Raw genomic sequence first — 22877 nt, 5'->3', positions numbered from 1 at the left:
AAAACTTTTAGATGGTCCATTCATATGGGTAAATTAACCATATCTGGCCTGGTTAAATCCTTTTTGGGCTGGTAACATTTTCAAATTACCAGTGCTGATGTTTTGCTGGGTTTTTGGCTTTTTTCATATACTGACTGTGCCCGTGTGGGGAATTGAAACAAGGTTTTTTTGTGTGGCGAGGGAATGGTTTAAGCACTAGACTACCCCACTGTCCCATATTGACTGATATGATGCAGACATCTTAGAGCAGCATTGCTCTTCCTCACCAATTCATTATTTTCAACAAGTGTTTTTGTGTATCATTGCTGAAATATATTTACTAAGCAAATGCAGCCCAGCGAGGCATCGATTCACATGAACTCCGCTACAGTGAATAATGCATAAATAAAGCTTATTGTGAATTATGTAATGACATTTGTGACAACACGCCTGTTATTGCACAAAGTGTGCACACCAATTATTAAATGTTTCTGACTTCATAATTTAAAGCAGCATTGAAGTGAGAGAGTAAATATTGTTTAATACAACATCAGCAGTTTGGCAGCTAATCACAGTGAGTCAAGTGTATGGTTGGCAGTTTTTGTAAATAAATAGATTAGTAATAAATTCAGTGAGTAAGTGAGAATGGATATAGCAATATTCAAGCAATATCACCATGGGGGACACAAGAAATGGGCCACACGCCAGCTGTTTCCTGACTGATAGCGGTCATCTCACAAGTCTGTGCTCAGGTGCACCTGAAGTGTGTACCAGTGCTGTTCCACCAGCCATTTGTCATGCCTTGATGGGTAGCTTGAAAATACCACAATATTGCATTACTTTAGTTCAGGATGGGTACATAATTGTTACATTTGTGGTGCATGTTAATATACGAAGTATGAACACAGGTGGTACATAATCTGTAGGCTTATACTGTTATTGTAATCATTGTCAAGAAGTCATGACAAGATGAACGAAAGACGAAGAATTTAACATAGTTACCGTACGAAAATGGTTTCTTTAACAACTTTTTCCATGAAATGTCAGATTTCAGATCCTGCAAGGTACACAGGTTTCTTATTTAGGTTTTGTGCTGTTGCACCAATTGTGAGTTATCTAACCATTCATCATTCTCATTTGAACCCAAACAGACTGTAGTCAGTGCCTGTCATTGCTGTTTTTGTCTATATTTCCTCAGAAAATGAATTTGGTTCAAATTAGGACTAACTATAATAAGTTCCTACCATAATGGTGAATCCTTAAACACACAGTAGTGAACGTCTTCAAAACATGAGAGTTTCATGAGAACATTCAATGTTGTAAGTCAGGATATGTATGAAAACAACATTATTTTCATTCAGCATATCTGATATTCTTAAACATGAAAACAATTTCACACATTTCATAAATGATGCAGATCCTGTGGGATTAACAACCCTTAAGTCAGCCTGTCCTTTATTAAAATTCCCTTTAAGTATTTTAATCAACATTTAATGTATAGAGTATGTTAATTAAATTTTGATATACAGAGTATGTTAATTAGTATTTAATATTCCAAGTATGTTAAAGAAATTTATACTATGGAGAAAGAGAAGCGCTGATATTGGCCTTATGGCCTGTCTGCTAATCCATTTTTCCATGATGTTATATGGTGATATATGGGAATAAATATGTATACATAAATGGAAATAAAATATTGTATAAATCATTTATACTGCACCCAGTAATATTCTATTAAGAATATGCCACATAACTATTAATATTCAAAAGTTGTTATTTTGTGTTTATTATACAGATTAGGCCAGACTAATTCTACTTTTTGTTTTATGGATTTTAGTCCTCTGAAAACCTAAATGCAGGTGGGAACAAAAATAAAAATAAAATTTCCAATCAAAGTAATATTCATTCTAAATACTCAAAGCATTTTACTTTTGGCAATTTATGAAGTGAATATGGGTCAAAAAACAACCTACAAAGTATTTTCTTGTGAGTTTACATTTTTAGCAAAATAAAAACATAAGGATTTTATTTTTTGAACGGGGGACATTAATTTATTATTTTTTTTTTCTTGAAAAAATATGACAGGCGGATCTGTAAAACAAGAAATACGATTGGTCTGGCCTTATGTGGATTAATAGGTAATACAATGTAATGTAATGTAATGTACTGTACTGTGTCAGTTGAGACAGGTCTTGATATGAACGTGAAAACAGTAGAAACACAGTTTCAGAACTTTCAACTGCGGGAGCTACTAAGAAATGGGGTGGCAGGGTAGGCAGGTGGTATGATCATCCCAACAAAGGCCTGGGTTCGATTCCCCACATGGGTATGATGCGTGAAGCCCCCCGTGACCCCCATCATGATATTGCTGGAAAAGTAAGTAAAAAATGAGTATGTCTTCAATTTTAAAGATACAAAACTTCTCTCCCAAATCCATAAAACACAAGCATGTTTCAGACATGATACTTAAAAAGCAACTGTGAACCAAATTAAACATATCCTTCAGGTTAAAGGTCACATGCAACGTAAAACACAACTTTGCAGATTCTGATACCTTTCGGTATGCACTTACCGAAACAAATCATCAAAAATGCCAATTCAACCTATAAAGTTGAAAAAAACACTATGAAAAAAAGCCTGCGAAATCGATTCACTAAATTTCCCCCAGTACTGGGGGAAGGCTTTATATTTAGATAATTTTGAGGGTTGGTTCAGCTGTCATAGCAAACATCATACGTAAATTTTGGTAGCTACGACCCTGGTTACACAGCTTATTTATCTGAATTCATTCGTAAAATAATAACAACGTTGCCATTGGTAGAGAAATCTGAACATTTTCTTACTTAAAAAAAACCAGATTATACCCATTTACCCAAGTACACAGTAAATACCTATGTACATGTACATTTCTTATGTAACAACGAAGTTCCGTTGGTATCCTCAAAACAGTTTCGGCCCATAAGTGTTTTCAGGCTGCATGCGACACACAGATTACATCTTCCTTGCTGTAACTCGTGTTTAATGGTGTAAACCTACACGTGTTATTTGTCATCATTCTCTTGATGGTCAGTTAATGAATTTATAACAGGTATAATTAGTGGTAACACCACTAAAATTACTTGACATAGGTTCCCATCTGGCATTTCTCCTGCCTGGAGTAAATACTCAACATTATAAATTAAGGTCTGTAATGGCAAATGTATTGTATGTTATGTAATATGTGCATGTAAGTGATGCAAGAGGGTTTATCAGCTGAGTTACAAAAACAAACATCGATCAAAGGATTAACCAATAACACACTGATTAATTACTTCCACAGCGGATTTGTCAAAAAGGCAGTGTTTATGAGTGTTGATTTACGCAGTCTATACTGAATATACCCTGTCATAAAGTACGAGTGTAAAAACAACATCCTTCCTACGAAGAATTAATCGCTACTGGCTTGCTTGGTTGATTGTTGCTCATTATTGGTGGACATCCTACAGTTAGTTGCCAGGTGGGCTGTCCTGGGTGACCAGTGAGTTTATGTATACACCAGTGTTAAAATTTCTCAAACGATGTGTCACTTTTTCACATATTAGACTGTTGAAAGACACAAGACATAGAGCAGGATTATTTACCAGCTGCAAATGAATGGAATATCATTATTTTATGTGGATATTGATGGATACATTCCTGAATGAGGTAATAGCCTGACATTGTTGCTATAACTTTCGTCCGTCTTAAATTTAATATTTGCATTTCATTTTAATTTATTTCTTATAGCATTCAGCAGAATCTGTATTGCAGAAAACATGCACTTGGTCGCGAATAGGGTGTGTGTGAAATATGATTCACGTTGGCAATCTATACAATGTTTATTTATTAAAATCATGTTAGAAATTCAGACTGTGTGGGTTTTTTATTAACTTTCAAAATGCATACAAATGTGACAAGGAACTAATTTTATAAGACAAAATATGAAGACCTACACTGACTTCGTTATTTTTCAGTCCCAACGTTTTTGTTCTTTTTTTTTATATCACTGGCAGATGAGTAAACTTCAAGGTGTTTGATTTGTTTTCATAATAACAAAGTAAAATGACTTCATCTTTGTTGATCAGTCTACACGTAAACTATCAATTGTGCATATGGGAGGCACAGCTGAGATCACAAACCAGTCACAAATTCTGGATATCATCCGCGTACTCACGGGAGAAAAACAATAACAACAGAAACCACCAGTCCACGGAAATTGCTCTGCATCAGTGCCCCTTTAAAATATTGATATATAAATTTTCTTTCAAAATCATATACCACATTAGGCTTCATTATCGTAAAATAGCTAAAGTAGGTCAAAACTAAACATGTCCTTAACCTTTCAGATTTAATTTCTTGTTCAGAATGTGTTAAACATAAAGTTTTTCAGTCATCATCCCAAAAAGCAAAAGTAAGTAAAAATATGCACACCTTAATTTTTAAGATTTACATTCCATGTCCAAAATCTGTAAAACAAACTTTTTCAGTCATCATCCAAGAAGTGAATTATACATCCATGTTTTACAAATGAAGATTCAAAATATATCAATTTCAATGACATTAGTCATGATTCATCCATTAAAAGCAAAAGTGAGTCATAAATTGGTATATCTTTAACTTTTAACTATAAAATTTCCCTTAAAACCCAAGCAGCTTTAGGTCAACATCCTAAAAAGCAAAAGTGAACACAAAATTAGCATGTCCTTTGACTTAAAGATTTAATTTCCTACCCCGAACCTGTATAACACAAGCATGTTTCAACGCCAGTATCAACCGTGAAACAATACACTGATGCATGAAACCATTTGTTGGATGCAAAGATCAATACAGGCTGAATAACTACACCCGAACATATCCCTATTTTTATTACACTGATTGAAAGGCATTCCCAGTGCTTCACAGCACAGAGTCTCTGGTGTATACGAGAGTTATGCAACAGCAGATGTTGCGTTGTACTGCAAGTGAGGGGGAATCCGTAATGGCCACTATGAGACAATGGTTCCTGCATCAGGCCAAGAGGGTGAATATTGCATGAAGGGTCGAGGCAAACAAATGGCTGGCGGATGAAATGCCCAATACCCTCATGGGGCAACATGCTGGAGAGTCAGCTTGCTTCATAATGTATTGGGTAGGGTGAGTTTGGGGCAGTGTTCTTTAAAATCTCAAAATCTCAGCATCCCAGATCAGTGCGGAAGTGTTTCAATAGGTCTGTTGACTTTCTCGCGGGAGGTATGTCGACAACAGAGCTGTTAAATCAAGCCAGGAACAGATGGGTAGCACCTGGATTCGTGTTAAACTGTTTATAGTGGCTGTTGTTTCCGGTCCTGGTTTGAGAACACGTCACACAAACACAGCACAAGGTGGGCTGGTGATTTAGACTAATGCCCACAAGAACACTTCACAACACTGTCATGAGGTCCCAGGGTCAGCGACGGAAAAGGGGTAGTTTGAGATACTTGCAGCAAAAATATCAGCACGTCTTTGAGAACGGCTATGGTAGGTAGATTATGTTCCTGTTCAAATCGTTCTTATGTTCCAAAGTTCTGATTTTGGAATGTGTGTGTAAAACCATGGCCTTTGTCCTTAAAGCGAAAACATCATTACTTCATATTTTATTATGTTTTATTTGATGTTAATTCTGAGCTGTGAATATGATATGCTTTCAGATTTCATCTGTTCAATACAAGTTCAACTTAATTACCAAAGATCTTCTGTGTTACACATGATGTCAGTTCTGCCTAGTACATATGACATAATTTCATATTTAATCTTTTCAGTACAAATTTATGCATATTACCAAAGCAATGATATGTCATATTATACATGATGTCACATCTAACTAGTAGATACATAATTTCAGATTTAATCTGGTCGACATTTGCAAAATAAGTGTATTAATATGATATACATGTTCCAATAATTCCTCATGATCAGGTAAGACTTCAACCCATATCACCCTAAAATATTGCAGTGAGGAAACATTTCTTTCCTCTGGCACTTTTCAGAAGTTGAATATGTCTTTCAGAATGTTCAGATACAATTAGAAAAAGACATGTTAAAACTCATCCTTATCAGATAAGGAATATATTTTCTGGTGATATGATTTGAGTAGAATGAAACTTAAGGAGTGATACGGGCAGAAGTCTTTCCGAACATCATTCTAACTAACTCAATCACTCTTATCAACAGATTCAACGGATATAAAGTAAAATCGATCAAATTTTCATGTAGAAATGATACATAATGCATAATATACTACATAATATTTTCCTGGCAACATATTAGTATGATATTTAACTAGCAACATATTAGTATAATATTTACCTGGCAACATATTAGTATGATATTTACCTGGCAACATATTAGCATGATATTTACCTGGCAACATATTAGCATGATATTTACCTGGCAACACATCAATATAATCCTGAACAGAATATTCATAAATCATTTCTTAATGAAGCTGATTCTTTAATAAATAGTTCTGGAACTGTTGTTATAATGAAATAATGTAACTGCTTTTATTCAAGCCGTTCCATTTGGGGAAACCACACTATCATATCAGGGAATCAAACCCATGCCTTTAGCATGGTTAGCAAGCACCTTAACCACTAGGCTTCCCAAGTGTATGTAGACTGGTGTGCCCTCCAATGGTATTCAGGATGTATAAGTGTGTTTTCAGTGTTCTGATTGTTGTGTATGTGATATCTTTTGGTGACATTGTAAAATAGCCAATCACCTACTGTGGTATGAGGGAGGGAATGTGTTCTTAATGCCACTTTTAGCAATGTTCCAGCAATGTCACAGTGGAGAACACCAGAAATGGGCTTCCCTCATTGTATGCATATGGGAATTGAACTCAGGTCTTTGGTGTGAAAGATGAACACTTAAACAATGAGGGTACCTCATCCTCTTGAAAAAATTGACCCAATATCTATAGGGTAACGGTCAGATCATCAAACATGTAATCTAATATACCATAGGGAAAGTAAATTTGGATTCCGTTTACAATAAGTTGAATTAAGGGTAAAAAGAATAGAATTTCCTTTCACCAACTTTAGTATGGGTCGCTAACATACAATGTATACACCTAGACTGGACTATTTACAAGCCGTGGCCATAGGGTTGTAACATTGCAGAGGACAGATTAAACAGCAAATTTATCAGAGAAACTACGGTATAATGTTTTAACACCTCACATGATGGATCGTGCCAGTTACACACCATGCCCTCTGTGTTGGATCAATGTTTATGTAAAATAGCCCTGATCCTTAACACAAGCAATGTCAGTTTTTCACACCAGTGGGCATGATCACAAATGGCGTCTCAACAATAAACGACATCAGCCTCCTGGTGACAATAATAGATAATCCTTAGACCTGTAACATACAGTTTAGACCTGTAACATACAGGTTAGTCCATTCTGTAGTGAGCAAGACATGTAAAATTCCTGGTGTGAAACATGCAAGATCAAAAGCCTGGTCTGTGATTGGTTACTCCATAGTGACGACCTGGGGTCAGATTGTGATGGACTACTTTCTTGAGTAAAATTAATTTATATGTTCCTGTGTTTCAGTCAAATTAAGTTATGTTTCTAACAAAGCCTTAGGATTTTAGAGTGTTTAATAAATGATTTTCGACCTAATTAAGGTTTGATTGTCATGTTTATCGTGATTATCCTCATGTATGGCAGGAACTATTTTGTTGAGAGTCACTCTGTTAAGAATTGGCTCTGATTTAATCTAGGTTTGGTTATTGCTTCTGCCTTCATTATCACATATGGCCAGAACTATTTTGTTGAGAGTCACATTAGAAAGAAACTGCTTTGATCTAATCTAGGTTGGATTATCATCATTGCTTAATCATCATCAAATATGGCCAGAACTATTTTGTCGGGAGTTGCACTTAAGAATGATCAGACTCAGATCTAATCTAGGTTCTATTATACTTGAATGTGATAGGTCAGTTTGAGTTTTCTGACTACACGAGGCAATCTTGCCATTGTCAAACATACATATTTTAGAGACTACATTTCTTTGAACATAAGCAAAACCATTTTAGTCATACTGAGCAATTTTATGAGACAAAACAAAAAACATGAATTGCTCGATAAACATGAAAGAAAGAGTAATTAATTTCAGGATCATCATTTTATTGAAATTTGGTGTTGTTCACATAATTATACAGTGGGTAAAGTTCATTAAAGACTAGTTGCATTTAAAAAGATATAAAGAGATTTGAAAAAAAACAAGTTAGACAATAGCAGACTTGTCCATCGTTTGGTCACTAGCAGACTAGCAAGTGTCAGGATGGAGGTTAGAATTTGTCTTCAGGAAACCATGTATGTAGTAAGAGACTAATGAGATTGAAACATGTCATCATATGTGATCACTGGATTGTCTGGTCCAGGCATTATCTACAGAATTTTGCTGAGTGAGGCATAAGACTAAACTCACTCACTCACTCACTCACCCACCCACCCACCCACCCACTCACTAACTCACTCACTAACTCACTCACTCACTCACTCACTCACTCACTAGTGCTTGCTTGCATTGGAGACTAGCAGACAAACATCTAGACTCCGAAATGAATATCTTCAATAGAGAAGATGGTTTAGATATAATAAAATATTTTTATTTATTTTTATCATCAAGTATGAAAAGGATCCCTGAGACTTTCTTCATTTCTGAAACTATTGTAATATAGACATGCCCCACCTTCTAGACTTGCATGGGTGTATTGGGTATATATATTTCAAGGTCTGGATGACAGATAATGGGCCTAGCAGATTGTGGTCTGTATCATCAGTCTGTTACAGGTTAATATCAGTCAATGCTTGTATGAACTGCATGACAATACCCTAGCTACTCTTTGTTGGATTTTATAGTTGTGTTTACAGAATAGTCATACCAGGACATTGTGGATTCAGTCAGTCATGTAAACTACGCCCAGCATGAATAGCCAAGGACCTATTTATATTCTTAGTGTTAAAATATGTCAACAGATTTCATTGAGGAAAAAGACTTTTCTCAATGCTTTAATTTTGTCCGGTGATTGTGGTCTGTTTGATCCACAAATGTGAAAACAAATAAGTAAATGTGTAACATCAATGCCATAAAGTAATTAGACCAAATGATCCTGCCCCTGAATGAAGTACATGCTCAAATTAACATAAATTATATGAATGGTACCTAAAAACGTCAACAGGTGTGAAAAAAAGGCTACATCTTCTTCTTGCACAGAAAAATGTATATTTGTTCCAAACCACACAGCAGTGTAAAACTGGCAAGTAAACATGTCATTCTCAAAATGTCATGTCAAACAAAATTCTTAAAAACTTACTCCATTCTCTCAGGATGCATATCAAAACTTCAGTGTCTGATGGACATAAATTGTTCCTCAGTAATTCTGCTACGGAATCTTTAACACCAAAGAATAGCTACATCATCCAAGTTAGTTTAATACACTGACTGAGAAACCAAAGTGATGTTGCCCCAATACCAAGTTAAGCAAACTCCATGTAAGACTCAGTGTTCCAGCAATAATTGGTGTGTACCACTGCTGGTCAGTCATGGCGCCAATTGTGTAGATTGGACCCAGTCATGCAGAACTGTTTACATGGGAGACTGCGGAATATGGAATATTCTCAGTTAGCTATGTCCATCAATGCCAGTTTTATCCAAGTTTGACAAGGATGTTTCTCTCTTGGGAATGCATATGAAATATGCATGGTCTGAAACTGATGACTCCATGCCCACTGACTAATGAGGTCTTCAGAAAATGGTCCTGATCGGAATTGCCTGACTTTCCTGGAGGTATTCGAAGTATTCCCTTTTGTCTGTATTTATTCCACGTTCCTCTGTGTCTCATTCCATCATCCACCAGCTGACCTTTCTTCGCCCTGGGGGAAGGTTAAATGCCAGAAACATATTACAATTGCAGTGTATGTTAATTGTTGGTAATGATTCGGTACTTCCCTTTGACGACAATGTAACGTCTATTATAGGCTTGTTATGGTGTGTAACAGCTGAGAGGTTTGTACAGAAGCTGCTGGAGGCCGTTATGGCAGTTCTTGTTCACAGGTCATCACTCTCTGCAGCTTTGTCAGGTCCTGACGGTATTTATAACTTGTTGTTGTTGAGGAGTATTGGTATTTCTATATTTATAACCCTATATCTCCCTAACAATGAAGACATCCTTCGCAAGACAGTATTGAAAGAAGATTGTTGCATCTCAGTGTGAACGTGAGAGGCTGTTTTGACTGTCTGGTCAAGATAGTGGTCAAGATTGTGGTCCGGAATACTTCCCAATGTCCCAGATGATATGGAGTGAAATATTTGATTGTTGATGCTGAACCACTGCTAAAAAGACGTTAGTTTCTAGACAAGCTTTCATTTTGGGACCTAGCAGCCGTGTCCTTCGTTGGGTCACTAGCAGACTAACCACTGAAGATCCGGGTTAGAATTGTACCGAGCTGTTTGTACTGAACATCTGTGTTCAGTCATCATCTCTAAATGCAACAAGTGTTTGCTGTGAGGCAACGAGGCATTATGACAGTTTATTGCATGCTCTGATGCTCTGTCTATAACACTAGACTGCAACTAACACAGTCAGTGCTTATGGAGATACATTAAGCAGCTGGGTCTGTTAGTAGTGACTTGGAAGTTTCATGACTGAAATGCATGGACTCTACATTTGAAACACCAGCTCTTTGTGATTGGACACTTTCTTGGAGGCACATGAAGTAAACACCAGATGGTAAAATGATGAAACTTTGCTCAAGAGTTTTATTACAAATGCTGGGCAATTTCTGAAAAATTGCAGCCGAATGATTAAGATCAGAAAGAACACGACAACCAAGCTATGGAAACTTCGGAATGAAAGTTTTAAAAACATTGCATCATCAGTACCTTTGACCAATGAACTTAGTTCAGTTTAGTGGATTACTTGCTTCATGACCTCATGCATCCATGTCTGCCCAACCGTGAAAGTAGCATCATCATAAAACTGCCTAGAAGCCATTTCTGGTAAACTCACAAAGTTGGACTCACCAAGTAGAATTTGACAATCCTCCTGAGTCAATACATTCTGATGTTTACAATCAACATGAGTCTGTACAAGAATTTTCATTGAGGGACTGACAATTTTCAGCTTGTAAACATCAGACTAGTTGAGCTGGTAATTATCACAGCTTTCACCTGAAGGATACCCAGGCTCTGATTTCAAATATACTGTTGCAGCTGTTGGTGATGGTTAATTTATGGTTGTAGCAACACACCAAGCTGATGTCTACAGATTAAGCCCTTAACTGTTTGAAGAAGTTTTCACAATGATGTGGTGCCCCAAGGTCAATTCACAAACATTTGAGGATTCCTGTTTGAGACACTTCTTCAGCTTCAACAGCCTTTGACAAATAGAATGGGATGTAGTCTCAGGAAAGCCTGAAGTGCCTTGTAGAAGAAATTAAGCTATACAGAGTCTTAAATGGTCATTTTACACATTTTTGAAATTCTACTTGAAGAAGTTGCTTCTGACATCCTAACATTAGGATGTGAACTTGTGGATGCCTGACATGTTTTTGAACAAGTCAGTTTCTGAAAGAAATTGAGCAACTGAAAAACTACGAACCAGTCTTAGGATGGCAATTTTACCACATGCAAATTTACAATCTTTTGAAAAGGACGCTTCTGAAAGAAACTGACAAATCTAATGGGCCAATTTTGTGGATGTTTATGAATGTGTCAACCTTTGTGTCAACAGATGAACATGCTGCATCTTTAAAAAGGGATATTTATGAAAGAAATCAAGCTTCACATCAACAAAGTCATGACTGTTTTCATGACAACAGAACAAGTCTACAGCTGAAAATTCAGAATCCCTGAAAATTTTTGCAGGAATTCCTCTGATGTGCAGTGTATACCCTGATAAACTGGTTCCTTGGCATTGTTTATGATGGTAGCAAAATATATGTGTTTCTTGACTTTTGACAACAAGTGCAGAAAGGGCAAACATACTTTGTGTATATTGATATCCAATTTAAGGATACTAGATCATTGGGCTCGCAGAGGAGCTATTCAGTGTGTCTAAGTCAATATTGTATGTATATACCACACACTACTCTAGGGGCAGACTAGCCAAGAAGTACCGAGAACTAGTTTTATAATTTCTGGAAGAGACAAACATCTCATATATTGCTAAACAGTATATATAATATTGTTGACAATAAATGTTCATATGTTCATTAAATCTCAGTTTTTGACAGTAGAACTGAAAAGAACTCAAGGACATTGTTTTATTTGATATTAATCTTTGAATGAGATATTTATGCCAAAATGTAAATTATGTCTCAGACATTATAAAATTTTTATTTCATAAAAATAGTTAAATACTGATGTTTTTTTATGAATAACATATTAGTATAGTACAGATGAAAACTCCAAGAAATCAATTATTTCAATCAATAGTGATGTTTGCTTTAAACATTTCTGATAAATAACTTAAAATGGGCATCTCTGAGACATCATGAATCTATGTCAGGGGTCGTTGTTTATTTGTTCAATTGGATACACTAGTTAAACAGAATTGTTTGATATTAGTTTCCATGCAACATATTATATCCTTAGCGAACAAAACAGTGATCCATGTCCAAATAAAGTTGAAAATCGTCGGGTACAATGTAATCGTTGAACTTAATAGGCAGATGTTGTATCTTCCTGAAAACTATTTCTATAAGTTTCTTTGGGATTTGGCAGTTATAATCAATTGTATTTCTGTTGTTTCTGCATACACTTCAATAATTATATTGGCCTGTTGAGGAATGTTTGTGTTCTCGGAGGGTCACACATCAAACTGTTTTAGGGTTCTCGCTTCGAACAAAATACAATAAATAAGTTGTCATGCTTGTGTGTGGAATGTTTCAGATGAATCATACTACTATCTTTAAGTTAGATCAGAAGGAACAGTGGACTTGTGTTGAACAATATTTTGTTCATTCCTGCAGCATATGATTTAGATTTTGTAGGGACATGCTACCTACCTGAAGACAGATGAGAAGGAAGATTGGACTTTTGTTCATTACTGCAGCCTGTGAGTGTTACATTTCATAGGAACATGCTATATTTCTAATGGTAGATCAGAGGGAGCATTAAATTTGTGTTGGACAAGCATTGACAATGTGTTCATCATGAGTGTGAATATTAGAATGTGAAGAAAAAACTACATTCCTCAAGTTACTACAGTAATAAGCACTGGAAGCATTATATTGGAAAATCAGCAACAGACAGGACTGGCCAACAGCTAATTTTTGGAGAAGTATACTACTTTCCTACAACAGATCATATGATGCACAATATATTATCTGCTTATGCTCAAAAACTGTTTCACGAATCAAGGTGTTCTATCAGTTTGTCTGGGTGTCCCAAGGCAGTCAGTTTTTAGAACTCTTCAGCTCTCAGTATTAAGAATTCACTTAGTACTAATTTCATCATTAATTCAAAAAGTGTGTCTTTTTGAAATCTCAACCGGCTAAGGTGACCTGGATGGAATTTTTCACATTGTGACAGTTGCATGGAAGATTCCACTATCAGAGCATCATAAATACAGAGAAATGATGCTTTCCTAAAGACTGTTTGAACCTTATTCTCAGGATAGAGAGCAAGAATATTTTCTTGAGACTGTATAGTACTTTCCTAAAAAAACTTAAAACATTTTCAGCAGGATAGAGCAAGAGTACCTACTTAAGACTCTACAACAGATATACGACCTAGTGTTGTATCTTGTAGTACTCAATATCAGAGCTAGTCTTGATTGACCAAACTAACAAACAGCATCGGTCAGTATGGCGCTGACCGTCGCTGCTAGTGGTAGTTCCCCGATTCCTGGCAGGGATTCTAAGAGTCCCGCTCCTACTGGAAATCGTCAAAGAGCCCCCAAAATAGCTCTCATACTGTCACACTGGAGTTCCCTGGACAACACCTGCATCGATGGTATGTACAATGTTGATTCTCTCCTTCATGTGATGACTGTTTTTGAATGTGCGGTGTAATACAGCTTGTGCTATTTTCCTTAAGATTCTTATTATCTTTTCTTCATGACTACTTCTTAAAAACATTTTGCTACATGTTAATACAGATTGCATTAGGTAAGGGAATGAGTTGCAGGCTGTAACAGTTGACTTGCCTTGTCATGCGTTTGTGATGAAAGAGGCAGGATACGCTTACCCTTTTATAAGGAGACATGATTGTTTGATGGCGATTCACTATATAGTCAGAATCATAAACTGACACAGATATTCTGAAAATGGACTAGGTTTTGTTGTTTTTATGTATATAATTGTTCACCAGTGTAGTTCCTGGGAAAAGTTTGTTGCACGTTTTTTGGGTCATGATGTCAGTCACTGGATAGTCTGGTCCACATTCATATGGTGTTAATTTTAACAAAGCAGCAACAAAAAAATCTTACCTGTGATTTGTAAGCATCCTTTAAGCCCAGTTGTGTAAATCAGTGCTCATGATGTCAACCACTGGATTGTCTGGTCCAGACTGTATTATGAACAGGCCATGACCATATGGCTAGAACATTGCTATGCGTGACATTAAAATGTAAGCATCCTCTTTATATGGCTGACCCGTGAAGGTCCAGGGTGGAATAGGCCTTCAGCAACCCATGCCTGCCATAAAAGGACTGTGCTTGTTGTAAGAGGCGAGTAACGGGATCGGGTGGTCAGGATTGCTGACTTGATTGACACATGTCATCGGTTCCCAATTGTGCAGATCAACGCTTATGCTGTTGATCATTTGATTAATTACAGACCGTCACCATATATCTGGAATATTGCTGAGTGAGGCGTAAAACTAAACTCACTTACTCACTCTTTACATTACCAAGATGACTAAATACTTTAGATGATTTAGTGTAAGCTTTATCAATTATGGCACTGTGGATGAAACTATTTACCTTGTCACTGCTGATTAGTGTTTGTTGTAACAGTTATATGGGCAAACATTTACAGTAAGCATAAATATTTTAACTTACAGTGTATCTGTGATTAATACTAAGTAAAATATTGTGATCCACATATACTCTTCAAAAAAAGTAGGAGAACTTCATTTTTTTATTTATGAAAAATATTGAGGAGATTTATCGGAGTCAGTCAATGTTGATATGATAATATTGAATGTTTTGAGAGTGCATCACCATTTGCATTTCCTTACAACCATAGTTATTTGGAATGTAGTCGCTTTTGAAAGATGATTGGTGTGTGGCATGTAATTTGCATGTACATGATTAACATTTTAAAACAACAGCTAGAAACAAACACTAACAAGTGATTTCTCGACCTTCTTGAAAACCATCAAAATCAAGCATGGGACCGCACATTACCTATTAAAGATGTCACAAGATGAGCCTAATTTCAGAACAACCAAATCAGTAGTAATTAATGTTCAGTATGTTGAATATTTTGTTTAAAAGTGCCCAAATGCTTAAAGAAAGGTTCTTCATGTCTCCTTTTTGAAAATCTGATAATTGATTTTATCACAGCAGAAGTTAAATAGGCTGGGAGCTGATAGATAAGGAGAAAGTGAAATTTGAACTCAGTCCATCATTGTGTGCAGCAGATCCTGACATGGCTAAGGGAAGCAAGTGCTTATGATGTAATCTCTGTTTTCTTTGAAGTAAGTGATCTGACCTGTGAAGATCCAGGTTAAAACTGATCTTCAGCAATCCATGTTTGTCATAAGAGGCAACTGATGGGATCAGGTGGTCAGGATTACACATTGTCCGGGACCCGTGAAGGTCCGGGGTAGAATAGGCCTTCAGCAACCCATGCTTGCCATTAAGGCGACTATGCGCGTATATGCTTGTCGTAAGAGGCGACTTACGGGATCAGGTGGTCAGGATTCCTGACTTGGTTGACACACTTTATCAGTTCCCAGTTGTGTAGATTGATGCTGTTCATCACTGGATTGTCAGGTCCACATTCGATTATTTACAGACAACCATCATATTACTGAAATATACTTCAGTGGGGGGATAAAACTAAACTCTCTCACTGACTCTCAGTAAAATTGTAAGAGACTGTCAGTTAAGTGTAAAAGGGACACAAAATACAAAATCTGTTAGTGACATGTCAGAGGATTACCTCCCTTTCACTATTTCTTAAGTTTGATTGTTTGTCTATCAGTGAGGTTTACCCACTCTGCTTTTCATGTTGAACTAAGTAACCTGTCTGTTTGACTGCGCTAAATTGAGCTTGTAACTGAATACCCATATTTATCGCCATCTTGCGAAAGCAAAAATATATCACAAATTCTTATTTGTTTGCATAGGCATTAAGTGAAAAAGTATTTGTTGAGTTCAATGTTTAGATTGGATGGTTCATCGAAATTACTAAGACACTGATAAAATATCCTTTTAACGAAATTCGGTGTTTATTTTTATCGTAACAATATGTTCACAAAGACAACAACTACTGAAAACGTATGGTGCAGGAATGTGTCTGCCTCACAGTCCCTGAACTGCATTATTTTCTCTTTCATTAAGTCCTTTCAGTAATGCTTAAATACACTAGATGAAGTAAGCCTAGATTTCCTAGTCGAATTCCTCACAGAGTGGGCTTCTTTTAGGATTCAATGGAACTATGTCACTCTATCCAAATTTTATGCATTCACATAGGGAGTGAGGGAGGAAAGGAATGAAAGAGTGAGTGAGGGAGGGAGGGAGGGAGAGGGGGAGGAAGGGAAGGGGGTATTTATGAGGTTATATTCAAGCAATATCACCTCGGGTGACGTAAGAAATGATCTTCACACATCTTATCTATATCAAACCATCTAACACTTTAACCACTAGGCTAACTGAACACCTCTCAGAGACTAAGTGTTAGTTGACAGAATGTGAACAAAGCCCCCCTGATTATAGTTTAGCAATCTTTACATGTTTTTGTTCTGTTGTTTACCAGATTTCTCTTTGCCTCACCATCCAGCTACCAGTAGTAATATTTCCCGGTTAAGGGGATTCTATACAAATCAATTTCTTTCAAGTTTGTCCGTGACTTGCTTAAAGAAATGCAATAAAATTCAGTTCAGTTTGTTTTTCAACAAATGTTGTCCAATGAAAAATGGTTTCATATTCCAGAATATCACCTTGAATGTAACTCTCCAAGCAGTGGAAATGATCGATTTCATTCCATTTAACTGCCATGCAGCATACTTGAACTCCGGACTCTATGATTGGACATCAAGGGGTAGCACTCCATTTATATAACCCTGTGCTGGGAATGGAGGCATGTGCATATAAAAATTATCAAATTCCTGGATTGAAATTCAATATAATGGAGTTTTTATTGGGGTTTTGTGTGAACGATGTGATTGAAACTTGATTGCGGAAATCAAAACTTGATTCGCAAGTATTCATCTCTGTGCATCAGCAGCACGTGTCATTGTTCAGTCTGATGGTTCATACCTTGCATTATTTGAATGTAATTTTAACTGGTTTGAAATTAAAAACGATAATAATTTATTGGTGTGAATAAGAAGGCTGTAATGTGTGCACCATAGAATTATAGCTATAGCTTCAAACACACATGGGGTACAGCAACTTGGCAAGTTTGGGTTAGACAACATTTCAGCAGTGTTAACCTGATGTTGGTCATACAATCCTGAGTTAGAATGAGAATAGGTTTGAGCAATGTTAACCTGATGTTGGTCATACGATCCTGAGTTTGAATGAGGAATCATTTTGAGCAATGTTAACCTGATGTTGGTCATACGATCCTGAGTTTGAATGAGGATAGGTTTGAGCAATGTTAACCTGATGTTGGTCATACGATCCTGAGTTTGAATGAGGATAGGTTTGAGCAATGTTAACCTGATGTTGGTCATACAATCCTGAGTTAGAATGAGAATAGGTTTGAGCAATGTTAACCTGATGTTGGTCATACGATCCTGAGTTTGAATGAGGATAGGTTTGAGCAATGTTAACCTGATGTTGGTCATACGATCCTGAGTTTGAATGAGGATAGGTTTGAGCAATGTTAACCTAATGTTGGTCATACGATGGAGAGTTTGGGTTAGAATAGGTTTTACTAATATTGGTCAACCAATGGTGAGTTTTATTCATAGTGGGTTTTAGTAAAAACCTAATGCTGGCCGTATTAGTGAGTACTGATGTAATTGAATGAAAGATGACTTTAAACTATTGTGAAGAAAATAATGAGTGAGTGTAGTTTCTTCTGTCTGTTTATCAACAGCTGTGACAGCAACTTAACTGAGGAGCCAGCATTTGCGTGCTGCCAAATTATTGATGATTAGTGTTAATGCAGCAAAGTGCCCATCAATATTGTATGAATTATTCCTATGTAAGGCTAATGATAGGCCCCCTGTGCCTATGCATAGTTTTAAGAGCTGCCTGAAGTGGCTGAAAAGGTCTGGGAGCTGCATGAATGTGGGGTTGTGTGCCATGCTACTGCTAACACAGTGCATCTACCACTACCACTACAACTACCACCACCACCACGACTACTGCTACCCCCACCACTACCATCACCACTACCATCACTACTGCTACTACTACTGGTGCTGCTGCTGCTGCTGCTGCTGCTGCTGCTGCTGCTGCTGCTGCTGCTGCTGCTACTACTACTACTACTACTACTACTACTACTACTACTACTACTACCACCACCACCACCACCACCACCACCACTGCTACTACTACTGCTGCTACTACTTGTAGTACAGCTACTGCTGCTACTACTACTACTACTGCTGCTGCTGCTACTACTACTGCTGCTACTACCACCACCACCACCACTACTACTACTGCCAGCACCACCACCACCACTACTACTACTACTACTACCACCACCACCACCACCACTGCTGCTGCTGCTACTCCTACAACTACTGCGGGTGCTACTACTACTACTGCATCTACTACTACTACTACTACTACTACTACTACTACTACTACTACTACTACTACTACTACTACTACTAGTGTTACTAATGCTGCTACTACTACTGCATCTACTACTACTACTACTACTACTACTACTTCCACTTCTACTACTACTACTAGTAGTGTTACTAATGCTGCTACTACTGCTTCTACTACTACAGTTTTTGCTACTTTCACTTCTACTGCTGTTACAGCTACTGGCTACTGTTACAAACTACTACTGCTACTACAGCTACTGCTACAGCTTCTTGTTCTACTACTACAACATCTACTGTCGCTATGTACGTTTGGACAGCAAACAACAACAACAGTAACAACAGCAACAACAATAACAACAGCAGCAAAAATATTTACAATTACATACTTTCAAACGAAAACAGTTCTCATACCAGGCCTTTAACCCATATATTGCTGTAGTGTCACGGACATGATATTCAGTACCAGTATATTGCTGATGCAGGAATTGTGGCTATGGTTCTGATGGTTTCAGGAAATGAGGGGCACTTGATTGTTTCCTGTAGATAACATTGGGTCCGAGGTCATTGTTCTCGGAGTATTCAGATACCAGTCTTGATCATCATGCAGCAGCCACAGAAATTTAGTTTTGCCTAACTGGCCTGAATCAGAATTCGTTCAAATGTAACAAAATATGTCTTAGCACCTTAATCTAATTTAAATAATAGGCACGAGTTTCCATTAAGTTAATGTTTTCCTTCATTTTTTGCTTTGGTTATATTTACCAGCGTATTTTTCAATTTTATGTTTTTGAACAACTTTAATTTAAACTGGACTGTGTTTTTGAAATCAGAGTTTTTATCCCCCAAATAGGTTTTCATTTGGAATGTTTTACCATAGGTGTGTTTCTAACAAGAACTGAAAGCAATTCTCAGTATGACAAGTTACTATGTGGAAGTGTTGTGATACTAAGTCATCTCTGTGCCAGACTGTGCCACCGCTATTTGATAGATGGTTAGGCAAGAGGATCAAGTTCCAGTTTGATGTGAGCAAGACCACGTTCTGTTCCAGTATGAAGTGTCTCAGGACGGCAATTTTTGTGCCAATACTTAGCCTATGATTTTACGTTTCTAAAAATTAACTGCAAAGTATTTATGGCTGCTTCCATCAGTCATTCCTGCCAACAAATCATTTATAAGAGTTGCCTCCCTTGGGCATGCCAGGATCTGCTGTGCATGAGAGCAAATCCCACATTTTCAGTTTATGAACTTTTCTCTAGCAGGAAGTGTGTGTAACTAAATATGTAAAATGCATCTTACTTTGTACTTTCTCAAACTTTTTGACATGCTATAGCATAACAGAATATGTTCAGCAAGACTCTAGGCCTCAGTCACTGAGTCTTGAAGTACCTCAACTTACTGCGTTTGAAGTCAAGTAATGGAAAGTCAATGCAGTAACAGCTAATTCCCGCTGAACTGGCAACGTGACATATGAAATATGATGCATTCAGCATACACGCTACCCAAGAGATCAATACCAATAAACCCGGTTTCCTTATAATGAATGTTTGTTTAGTAACAGCTATGTCATTTCGTTGCAATACCAGTAAATTCTAATGGCCGTCTTAATTATGTTCAACTCCCATTTATATGACCTTTCCCAGTTGCTATGGAAAAGCCAGCTGCGTTTTGTTAACTTGTGCCTCCCTTGTCATCCTTGCTGATCAATTCCCCTACTATGAATCTAGGGCAGACTGTCGTTAATCACTTTATAACAACCTCCTACCAGAACAGGTGGTAACAATCACTTTGAAATCCCTCCAGATCATCAATAGACCAGCCCATGGCTTCATCTGGCAAGACCCATTAGTTACATAAGGGAAAGCAGGTGAAAGGTGTTTGTTGGGCCATGTGTAAGTCCCTTGATAAATTATAGTACATTTTAATGTAATTGAATATTGACTAAGCATTCACGTGGAAGTTATGATTAAGCTGTCGTGACTGTGACTTGTGTTATGCATGCTTTGCTTGTATGATGCCCATCATTGCTGGTGTACATACCGTATTGAATTAAGCATTTCATTACGATCTCTTGCTCCTTTATGATGAGTGAGTGGAAGGATGAGGAGAGGTGCAATTATTTCCTCGTACATCAGCAACTTGCAAGTGTCTGTGCGTGAAATGAAGTACAGCGGAATAAAGGCCGCCAGGGGATTCAACGAATGATATGGAGGATCGCCAAATTTCCAATACGGACAAATCATGTGATAATCAACAGCGGGCCACTGATCTGGATGAAATTCTGGTTCAACAAGGAATGTTTAAAGCGTCCCATGTTGAGGGGAGTCCAGGAACGATGAACATGTTTTGTATGTGTACCTCAGAGAAGAAGGACTTTGAGTCGGAATGCCAGGACAGTAGTTCTGGGGTAGATGAGCGGACCAGACGAACACTCCGTCAATATGATGAAACAGACATCGAGAACAGAAATGTTGTGCATCATGGCAGCATGTCAAGAATCAGTATCCCGAGTGTAGATGGTGGAGATGTCACTGGTGGAGATGTCACTGGTGGAGATGTCGCTGGAAGATGTGTTAAGGACATGTTCAGGGCACATTGTGCAGGTCGGGTTGCTATGACAGGGAGGATGTATGATGTAGACGTCACCCAACTTTGTGATGAAGACATCATGATTGGCTCATTTGAAGGAGGGAATGTTGAAGACACCCAGCTTGGACTGACCTACAGAAATGAGAGTCCATGTTCTGCAGATACTCTTCCCTCTCCAGACAGGTCTGGGCCATACAACGAGAACTATCATTACATGAAGGATGATTCCTTGTACACAGGAACATACTCAAGTGATGAAACTGATTCTATTCCAAACATTGATTATCATGGAGAGATGATAACACTGGTGAATAAGTCCAAGAGTGTTCCAAGTTCACCAGAATGTTATACTCCACTTGGTAAATATGACTCCATTGGTCTGTCACCAATGTTTTCCAGGAAATGTGCTAAGAGACCCAGTCATATCACTTTAAAAACTCAGTTCACTTATATACAGAGTGAATGGGACAAAATCTCATCTGAAATAGATGGATCTAGAAGGATTGCAATAATAGCTGAAATTTTGGCTATGATTGACAAGCATCTTCCTGACAGATTGTTCATTTGGGAACCTCCTCGGGATGAGCATTGTGTGGGCAGAAAGAACAAAGATGTGGATGAGGATGGTAATCCATCTGAACAGAGTTCTATACATGATATTCAAGTGACTGAAAGCAAGACTTTTTCAACATATCTCTCTGACTCCAAGACTGGGTCACAATGCAGATTTAAAGAAAATGAGGAGGATGGATCATCTCATGGTGAAGGATCTTCTGATAATAATGGATCTTATGATGGTGATGGATCTCCTGAGGCTAATGGATCTCCTGATAATGATGGATCTAATGATGGTGATGGATCTCCTGAGGGTAATGTACCTCCTGATAATGATGGATCTAATGATGGTGATGGATCCCCCAAGGGTAATGGATCTCCCAAGGGCAATGGATCTCCTGAGGATAATGGAGCTCCCAAGGGCGATGAATCTCCTGAAAGCAGTGGATCTTCAGAGGGAAATAGAGCTCCTGCAGGTGAAGGAACTTCAGAGGGCAATGGATCTCCTGAGAATGATGGACCTCCTGAGAGTGATGGATCTCCTGATCATGAATGTTCTCAGGATGAACTGGGAAAAGATAGCAGCCTGTCCAGGGCTACCTCTTGTGAAACGGAGGTTCACAACAAGAAAGAGCGAGATGGATCTCCTTCAAGGGGCTCTGATGAAAATTGTGCTGTTGATAATCAGGTAGCTAGTAGCATGCTATCTATGACTGTCTCTAGTGAGCCGATGGCTCACCACATGAAACAGTGTGATAGCCCTCCTGTTCAAGAATGTGATGAAGACGGACAAGTAGCATATAG

The 22877-nt window shown here is 37.6% G+C and overlaps 1 protein-coding gene across 1 annotated transcript in view; it reads left to right on the top strand.

The window, feature by feature from the left end:
- Positions 1 to 5448: 5448 nt before the first annotated feature.
- Positions 5449 to 22877, top strand: part of LOC137260161 (uncharacterized) — an 82003-nt gene continuing 64574 nt past the window's right edge. The window contains exon 1 of the mRNA XM_067797855.1: positions 5449 to 5493. The gene's annotated coding sequence lies outside the window, so the exon portion shown is untranslated. The remainder of the gene's footprint in view (positions 5494 to 22877) is intronic.

The sequence above is a fragment of the Haliotis asinina genome, chromosome 13, assembly GCF_037392515.1.
Source record: "Haliotis asinina isolate JCU_RB_2024 chromosome 13, JCU_Hal_asi_v2, whole genome shotgun sequence".
NCBI classification, from domain to species: domain Eukaryota; kingdom Metazoa; phylum Mollusca; class Gastropoda; order Lepetellida; family Haliotidae; genus Haliotis; species Haliotis asinina.
This window is presented reverse-complemented; position numbering and strand designations above follow the sequence as displayed.